The sequence below is a fragment of the Hevea brasiliensis genome, chromosome 8 (genome assembly GCF_030052815.1).
Source record: "Hevea brasiliensis isolate MT/VB/25A 57/8 chromosome 8, ASM3005281v1, whole genome shotgun sequence".
Lineage (NCBI taxonomy): Eukaryota > Viridiplantae > Streptophyta > Magnoliopsida > Malpighiales > Euphorbiaceae > Hevea > Hevea brasiliensis.
The window spans coordinates 43479642-43489344 of record NC_079500.1 but is presented as its reverse complement, the minus strand read 5'-3'; the positions used below and the strand labels follow the sequence as shown (position 1 = coordinate 43489344).

Sequence of the window (9703 nt, the reverse complement as noted above, 5' to 3'; positions counted from 1 at the left end):
CTTTCCAGAACCTTGAGCTTCCAGCCTACTCACTGATGAAGCTAGCTGACCAATCTGCCTCTCTATGTTTTGAATGCTATTTCTAGTCTCCTATTGAAACTGTTGTGTATTGTTAGCCAAAGCCTTAACAATTTCATTAAGTGACATACCTTGATTTGAGAGAGGTGGAGGTGGAGGCGGTTGTGGTTGATTCACTTGTGGTCTTTGCTGCTGGTATCGGTTTTGCACCGATTGATTCCCATAACTCAGATTGGGATGATCTCACCATCCTGGATTATAAGTATTCGAATAGGGATCATACTTACGTTGTGGCTGTCCATGATGTATTACTGCATTAGCATGTTGCATTGATTCATCCTCTTATAACGCAAAACACATATCAGTAGCATGACCTAAACCCGAACAAATTCCACATATCTTAACAATTTGCATGTTCCCTACAGCCAATTATCTCACCAAAGAAGTTAAATCAGAAATTTGTTTCTTAAGGTTAGATGTACTTACCTCATTAACCTTCATGGGAGTGTGAACCATTCTCATTCCAAACTGTTGAGAATTTGTTGCCATGTTAGCAATCAGCCTCTTTGCCTCTTCTGGTGTCTTGTCAACCAAAGCTCCTCCACTAACAGCATCTATCATACTGTGGTCCATTGGTAGAAGTCCCTCATAAAAATACTGAATCAAAAGCTGCTCACTTATTTGATGATGGGGACAGCTTGCACACAGTTTCTTAAATCGTTCCCAATACTCATACAAGCTCTCTCCATTGTACCGCCGAATGCCACAAATTTCTCTTCTTATATTGGCAGTACGGGAAGTAGGAAAATACTTCTCTAGAAATATCTGCTTCATCCCATTCCATGAGTTGACAGATCCAGATGGAAGGTAATACAACCAATCCTTAGCTGTGCCTTCCAGTGAGAAAGGGAAAGCCCGAAGCTTGATCTGATCCTCTGAAACTCCTTGAGGTTTCATGCTGTTATGTGGATCCTCACCTGCAAGATCATGAAACTTAGGAAACAAATGGATTAGTCCAGATTTCAACACAAAAGCAATATTTAAAGCAGGATATTGAATACACGAAGGCTGTTGGTTTAGATTAGGAGTAGCTAACTCTTTCAAAGTCCTTGCAGCCATGGTTTCGTTTTTAGAATTTGAATCTGAATCCGAATTTGAACTTAGCTCCTTTGGAGATTAGACTCTTTCAGATGTATTCAGAATCACCCTACCTTGCTTAGCCAATTTTCTCAACTATTTAGCTGTTTTTTCTACTTTTGGATCAAAGATCAACTCACCAGATTGAGAAGTTCTTGTCATAAAAAAAAATAAAATCAAAGTAAAAACAAAAAAATGCCTTAAAACCCTAGAAAACAATGGAATTTAGCCTCAAGAGGGTGGGGTCAAGGAATCCTATTGATTGATTGGTCTTGATCAGAGCATCATTTCCTTCAAAATAGGTATGGGTCGCCCTCCAAATTCAACCAAAATCCTTAATAAATAGTAACAAAGAACAGTAACACCGTAATTTTTTTCCAAAAACTAGAAAATAACAACACTTCACAAACAAAATTAATAACAGAATATCTAACACCAAAAACACGAAATCAAATAAACTTCAGTCCCCGGCAACGGTGACAAAATTCTTGATGGGTGTCGAATCCACCAGAAATTAAATTAACTGAAATTACCAACTATAAAATATTTTCAGTAGCAAATGGTAAATCTAGTTCGAACCCTAGAGACTGAATTATTGGATTTTTGTGCACTTGTGTAATGGGAAATGGAAAAGACAAAGATAGGGGGGTTTTGTAACACAAAATCAAAAGAAAGCAGAAATTCAAGAAATAAATATGAAAGTCTCAATTTAAACAAACTTCAGTCCAAGGTAATTCTCATTCTAATGTATTGATTTGATCATAGATAAAAGAAATACAATTATCTCTTATTGAATACTTAACGTAGATTTACTAAATAGCGAGGTAAACCCCTGACTTCCCTATACTCATAAATTCGAGCCCAGCACTCTTATTGACTCTAATTATTAACTGAGTTGGTATTAAGCAATCCTCATCAAATTAATAACTGCTTTAAGAAAAGGAAGTAGTTAAGCTGAATAACAATTTATGAAGCATAAATCATTTAATCCATCTTATTTTTTTCTTAGGTTATTATCGAAAACTGGGATCATAATCAATAAAACCTAATTGCTACTTATGTTCAATCTTGCACAATAATTACGGATTATGAAGATGAACTAGTAATTGATCTCATCAAACAATCAACTAATAGGCCTTTTTAGCAAATCATTCAATAGAGCAAAGACAAATAAATCAGAAAACAAATTAAGAACATGGTCTCACAAATCAAGCAAAAGAACTTGAATCCCTTGAACTGAATTAAAAACTTAGGCACTCATGGCTTAGAGGAAAATAAAGAAGAATTCTAAAAGATGAATGAAGAGGCTGCTGAATGATTTTGGAGGCGTCTGAATATATCTGAGTCGGTTGCTATCTCTTCTATTTATAATAAATGGTCTAGGGTTAGGTTTTTTAGAGTCTCTATCAAAAATTACAATTGGAGCAAAATTAGGAATCTGACTCAAGGCCCGTGTATCACTACACGGCCCAGGGCTGTGTAACTTACTGGAGCTGAATGGGCATGTTTCGCATGGGCACAGAAAGTTACATGGGTCTCCAAGATTTACACGGGTCAAGTTACACGGCCTGTGTACTTTGTCTCTTCCTCAGTTCTCTAGATTTCATCTGGCAGAATGTTACACAGGTCTTCAAGATTTACACGGGTCAAGTTACACGGCCCGTGTACTTTATATCAACCACACTTCTCAATCCTTTGACCTTTTCAAGCTTCTTTCCACATTATATTGCCTTGGAACTTCACCAAAACCCTGAAAAATACAGCAAGAGTCAAATTTCTCCATTTAACACAATTATTTCAACAACTCTTTAAACATGTGCCTAACAGATAACTATACTTAACCAACTGAATTAAACATAAAAAAACATTAAAAACACTAAATGTGATGGGAGTAAAATTAATAAATTATGCACTTATCAACTGCCTACTGCTTCACTAGATCAAAATGTGCATTCCTAATGATGTTGATTTGAGGCAGATAATTATGAAGGAAGCACATGAGTCTCCATTTGCTATGCACCCTGGTGGTACTAAAATATACAGAGGACTGAAAAAACATTACTGGTGGATGGGTATGAAAAGAGATGTGGCAAAATTTATTTCCAAATGCTTAACTTGTCAGCAAGTAAAGGCAGAGCATTAAGTACCAGCTGGTTTGTTACATCTACTACCAGTATCGGAATGGAAATGGGAGAGATTAATGATGGATTTTATGATGGGGCTTCCGAGGACACAGAAGAGTCATGATGCAATATGGGTCATTATTGACAGACTGACAAGTTTGCTCATTTTTTGCCTGTCTGGATGGACTATAGTTTAGAAAGATTGACCAAGTTGTACATTGATGAGATAGTAAGACTGCATGGAGTGCCAGTATCCATTGTATCAGACAGAGATCCTAGGTTCACTTTTAGATTCTGGGGTAGTCTTCAGAGAGCCCTAGGAACTAGATTAAACTTCAGCACGGCATTCCACCCATAGATAGATGGCCAGTCTAAGAGAGTAATTCAGATCTTAGAGGACATGCTACAGGCTTGTGTGATTGAGTTTGAGGGCAGTTGGGACACACACTTGCCTTTGATTGAGTTTGCTTATAACAACAGCTACCAATCAAGCATTGAAATGCCTCCATATGAAGTTTTGTATGGCAGAAAATATAGAACCCCATTGTGTTGGGATGATGTGAGTGAAAGAAAGATGATTGGGCCAAAAATTATTCAGCAGACTGAAGGGAAAATTAGATTGGTTAGAGATCGACTCAAAGCTGCATCAGACCGTCAGAAATTCTATATTGATCTGAAGACAAGGGATATTGAATATGCAGTGGGTGACAAATATTCCTTAACGTTTCCCCTTGGAAGAAAATTATGAGATTTGGCAGAAAGAGGAAACTGAGTCCTCATTTCATCGGACCATATGAGGTTTTGGAGAGAGTGGGTCCTTTGGCATAACGTTTGGCACTACCTCCAGAGTTGGAGAAGATACATAATGTTTTCCATGTGTCCATGTTAAGGAGGTATCGATCAGACCCATCTCATGTACTATCAGTGGAGGAAATTGAAATGAATCTAGACCTCACATATAAGGAAGAACCCATAGAGATTCTGGCATATGAGGTGAAATAGCTACGGAATAAGCAGATACCGTTAGTGAAAGTGCTGTGGAACCATCATTCAGGCCAGGAGGCTACTTGGGAACAAGAGGAGGACATAAGGAGACAGCATCCATAGCTATTTAGAGACTGATACCAGGTAAAATTTCGAGACGAAATTTTTTTTAAGGGGGGGGGGGGGAGAATTGTAACACCCCTATTTGCATAGCCTGGTATATTTTACTATTCCGGTGGCTGATATTGGTCCGGAAAATTAAGGGGATTAGAATCACATCTAAAACACCTAGATAATCCCTAAATGCAAATAATTAGTAATTGCCAAATAGTTAAGTATAAAGAAGAAAAATAGAACAAAAAAGGTTAAATGAGCTGGGAGTCGCATCGATAGGTGACCTTCCCGAGAAGTGACTGCGAGGCCAGCCTTAACTCAAATTTTGAATTTGAAAATGTGACGCCACAATCCATAGGACTATTACGAACATAGTGGAAAAGAGAAAATCACGGAAAAGAGTTGTTAAGCAGGTCAAATAATTAGGTCAGAGATCCGAAAGAAATATCAAATAACTTGCAAACCAGATTAAACCAGCGAGGGGCAATTCGGTCAATTCACCCCTAGAGCTGACTCCTAACCTAACTATCCAATAAAATCGGAGAAAAGAAAATTTCGAAATCAGGAATTAAATTAAAGAACTAATGGAAAAATAAATGCAAAAGAAAAGAAAAATGAAAATTTACATCATCCCATTACCTCATTTATGACATCATGATTCAATTTTATTTACCCCCATTTTTGACCAAGTCAACTATTGCTGAAATAAACATAAAAACAAAAATAAACAAAATTAAAAGTGAAAAAGCTCATTTTTCCCAACCATGCCGGCACTCATCTCCTTCCTCTCTCTCTTTACTTTTTTTTTCTTCTATTAAAATCCACCATTAAAGCTTGCTTCAAGCTTTAAATCCCCCACTAAACCCTAATCTCTTTCCCAATCAATTGATAAAAGCTTTTAATCTACAATAGAAAAGGAGATTGAAGAGGAAAAAGAAAGGAGAAAATGAAGGAAATTTGGTGATTGAATTTCAAGTTTGAGGTTAGTAGTTGAATTGATAATTTGTGTTTAATACTTATGTTTTTAGTTTAAGTAGCGTAGATCTTAACCTAAAAGCAAAAGAAAACACTTGTTGGGGGAGTAACTTGAAATTTGGCCAGCCTTAGGTGTAGTTTGAATTGATGGAATTTGGTGAAATAAAATGGTTGTTTAGGTTGAGTTATGCATGTAGAGTATGGATATATGTTTTGAATGCTTTAGATTTGAACTTTATGTAATTAGGGTTCTTGAGTATTTTGACAATTGGGAAAAAAATTGAAGAATTGGTTAATTGATGCCATTGACCTTACTTGAGTTGAGAAATAATCAATTGTGACCATTTGTGGTGTGTGTGAATTGCTAGAACCAAGTTACAATTCGAATTGGTTAGTGATCAGATTGTGGCAGCTTGACCTAGGTCCCTTTCAGGGACTAAAACTGGAAATTTATGCACCCAATAGGTGTGAGGTCAATTGGGAATGAAAATAGACACAAAATGACACAATTTTCATTTAGGAACCATGCTCAGAAAATGACATTAGGATAGTGAACAATTAGGCCAAATCTGGATTTGGGCACACTACCCCATACAAAAATGATGAAATGAACAGTAGTTACTTAAATGACCATAACATGGTCTAGGAAGGTCCAAATGACCTGAATCTTATACCGATGGAAAGCCCTACAACTTCCATGAAGAAAATAAGCCCAAATTTTGACCATAACCTATCCAAAAAGTCACCTGCAATCAGCACACCAAAACTGTCAGTATCCAAAAAATGTCCAGAATTCTGGGTAATACCAAATCTGGCCAGCCCCATTCAAATAGTCATATCTTGGGCTACAAAACTTCAAATGGAGTGATTCTAAAAGGGAAATAAATTTAAGATGATAAGGAACAACTTCTATCAAGAAAACTTAGCCAAATTTCAACAGCAACTTGACCAATAGAACAGTACAAAACAGGACACCAAATCTGAAATTTGGAAATTTCACCTAAGAGACTTAAAATTCGAGGAAACAACCAAAACCAAAAAATTAGGTAACCAAAATTTGATATGTGTGTGAAATTGAAATCCCTATACCTATTAAGCATGAGAAAGTTAATAATTTGACTTGAATAGTGTCGTGAATAATAACTCTGAAGTACAAATTTTAAAGAACATCAAGTTAAGCATATTAAAGCTAGAAATAAATAGATTTGAATTTGTTTTTGGATTTATAATAAATTATGATGCTGAAACACTGTAAAATTATGTGTTTCAGTTGAAAGGAATACTGGGAAAGAACCCGAGACGTCGAGTCAAAGCCTAGAGGCAACTCGCACGAGGTTTGTGCACAACATAAAATTTGTCTTTAAATTTCTTTTGCAATTGTATAAAATGAATTGTGATTTATTTTGATTGCAACTTTGTGATTGAAATGATCAAATTGTGTTGACCTAAATTGTTGTAAAGTTTAATTGTATGTGTTTGATTTGGCAATAAATATTTAGTAAATTGCTAAGACAGTTTTGAAACCACAGTGTCATGACTATATATTTGAATGTTTCACTAGCATGACTAGTGGGAAAAATTAGTTTTGAATTTTGATTATCTCTTTGGCTGAAGTGTTGAGGTATGTGCTAGTAGAGGAAGAAATTGAATGGGAACCCATAGATTGAGCTAGCTAGCCTTATGATTCCTCATAAGCCTCTGGCTATTGAGATGAACATTATTCTGATGGCATGATATAACTGTGTGTTTTATGAAACCTATTTTGAGACTTCTAAAATGAGATTATTTTAACTAAATTTATAAATTGTCTTTTGTATCTACTTTTCATTTTCAGTACTATATTTGAGTAAATGTGATTTGAATTATGCATAGAATGTTATTTTAGTATGTTGTGCAAGACTGAATCATAGTACTCAGCGATGGCTATTTATTGCTATTGCAAATAGAGAGACTGGTGGAGCTGCAAAGTGAGCTGCTGAGGATCTTGGAGCTACATCCTTGAGATTTTGTCAGGTATAATTTTATACCCTGATTGTAATGTTTATTTTGTTGTATGTAACTGTATGTACATGTATAAACTAGTCTTGAGCAGTTGTATAGATTTTGTGATCATATTATTTTGGATTTTCTGCAGTAAATTTATACTGATAAATGTAAATTAATTTTTCTTTAATGGAATATGAAGTTATTTATTATTATTTTTGAAGATAAGTGAATTGAGAATTGTTTTTGAATTATGGAGTTGGGAGAAATGATGTTGATTTGTGTTGTGGTAGTGGTTGATTTTGATGAAATGAATTATTGAAAGTGTTTTTACAGGTGTTTGAAGAATAGTTTTTCTCAAATACAGTCGGCACTCTATAGAAATTTTTCTAAAAATTGCGGAAAAATAAAAATGGATAAAATTTTAACTAGTCTTTAAACTTCAAGTAAATGTTTTTAATACCTGCTATAAAAGCTCACCACTTTCAAAAAGTAAGAAAATTGTTTTAAAATCCCTTGTAGTGTATTTAATGAGTTATCGGTAGACAGATTCGGTAATACATTAGATATACTACGGGATCATGTTATGCCTTATAGAGGGGTAAGGTGTGACACGTGTAACTTCATGTCTCCCTTAGAGTTAAAATTTGCAAGAGTTTTATGGACTTCCAGAAAGTTACACGGGGCGTGTTAAACCTATACACGACCCGTGTAATCTTCAGATTCTCCAATTTTTTCCCTTATGAAAAACTTTTCTCACCACAATGCATAAAATGGATGTAAAGGTTAGCAATGGAGCTACTTTCCCGGTTTTGTTCAATTTTCTCTTGTGTGGTTTTGACTTAATGATTCCTCTCCTCTCTTGCTTCCAGCTCCTTGCTTTTCTAAAAGGTCCTACAAAATGAAACACTAATGAATATGAAACAAAAATCAAAATAAGAAAGGAAAAGAAGAAAAGTTCAGAAAAATTTTTGATTGCCTCCCAAAAAGCGCTTGTTTATAGTCATTAGCTCGACTCTGCCTTCGTTCTATCATGGTCTGTCTGGAGGATGGTCGAGGGTGCAGTTGGCTCCCTTTTTTATGGGTTCTCCTTGAAAGTAAGGCTTTAGCCTCTACCCATTGACTTTAAATGCTCCTGAGGTTTGGCTCTATAGTTCTACTACTCCATGCGGAAAGACTTAGGTTACCTTAAAAGTTCTACACCATCTTGATTTCAGCTTCCCTAGAAAGAGAGAGTTGAATAACAGGACAAGGTCTCCTTCTTTTATTTCTTTCCTTGCTATGCGCCTGTCATGCCATCTTTTGGTTTTATCTTTGAAGATTTTGGCATTTTCGTACGCATCCTGTCGGATTTCTTCCAACTCATTCAGTTGTAGGAGCCTTTTTTCACTAGCAGCTTTGAGGACAAAGTTTAGGATCTGAATTATCCAGTAAGCTTTATGTTCAAGTTTGAGAAGGAGATGGCATGATTTTTCATAAACCAGTCGGAAGGGTGTCGTGCTAATTAGGGTTTTATATGCAGTGCGGTATGCCCACAGTGCATCATCTAACTTTATGCACCAGTCCTTCTTGGATCAGTTTATAGTTTTCTCTAGAATTCGCTTCAGTTCCCTATTTGAGATTTCTACTTGGCTGCTGGTTTGAGGATGATAAGGTGTGACCACCTTATGAGTCACTCCATACTTTTTTAATAGTGTTTCAAATTGTTGGTTGCAGAAGTGACTTCCTCCATCGCTGATTATTGCTTGTGTGTGCCAAATCTTGTGAAGATATTCTTCTTAAGGAACCTTATGACCACTCTAGCATCGTTGGTTAGTGTAGCTATTGCTTCCACCCATTTTGACACATAATCAACACTAATCAGAATATACTTGTTTCCATGGGAAGAAGGGAGTGGACCCATGAAGTCTATGAAAGAGCGGAAGCATGGAAATTGGTGCATTGGAGCATTGAATTTCAAAATTTTCTTCTAGGGTTTCATATATCATGCCACATCTCTTATGTGCCTAATTAATTTCAATGCTCAATTGTATATTAAAAAAATTTTAATATGTATTAGGATCTTCATTTGCCATTTAAGATTGTGAATTAATAAATTAATTTAATTAAACCCTAGTTTGAAAGAGGAATTTGGATACTAAACTTTTTGATGCACTATGGATGCAATTGACACCTTTAGGAAGCTCCTAGAACCCCAAGTGTTGTCTCTCTAGCTTGTCCACACCAAGATCACTAATGGCAGCCCCCAATTTTGCTTCTCAAGCCTTTGCTAACTAATTATAATTTTGTGTTTTGCTTTTAGAGAGGTTATATGTATGTATAGGACACTAGAAACAATTTCTAGCAATTTTAATTCAAAAGGGAATGAA

The 9703-nt window shown here is 35.8% G+C and overlaps 1 non-coding gene across 1 annotated transcript; it reads left to right on the top strand.

Annotated features, from left to right (window-relative positions):
* Positions 1–697: 697 nt before the first annotated feature.
* LOC131182657 (small nucleolar RNA R71) lies at positions 698–804 on the top strand. The gene has a single exon (XR_009150919.1). It is a non-coding gene; the product is annotated as a small nucleolar RNA R71 (small nucleolar RNA).
* Positions 805–9703: the final 8899 nt, after the last annotated feature.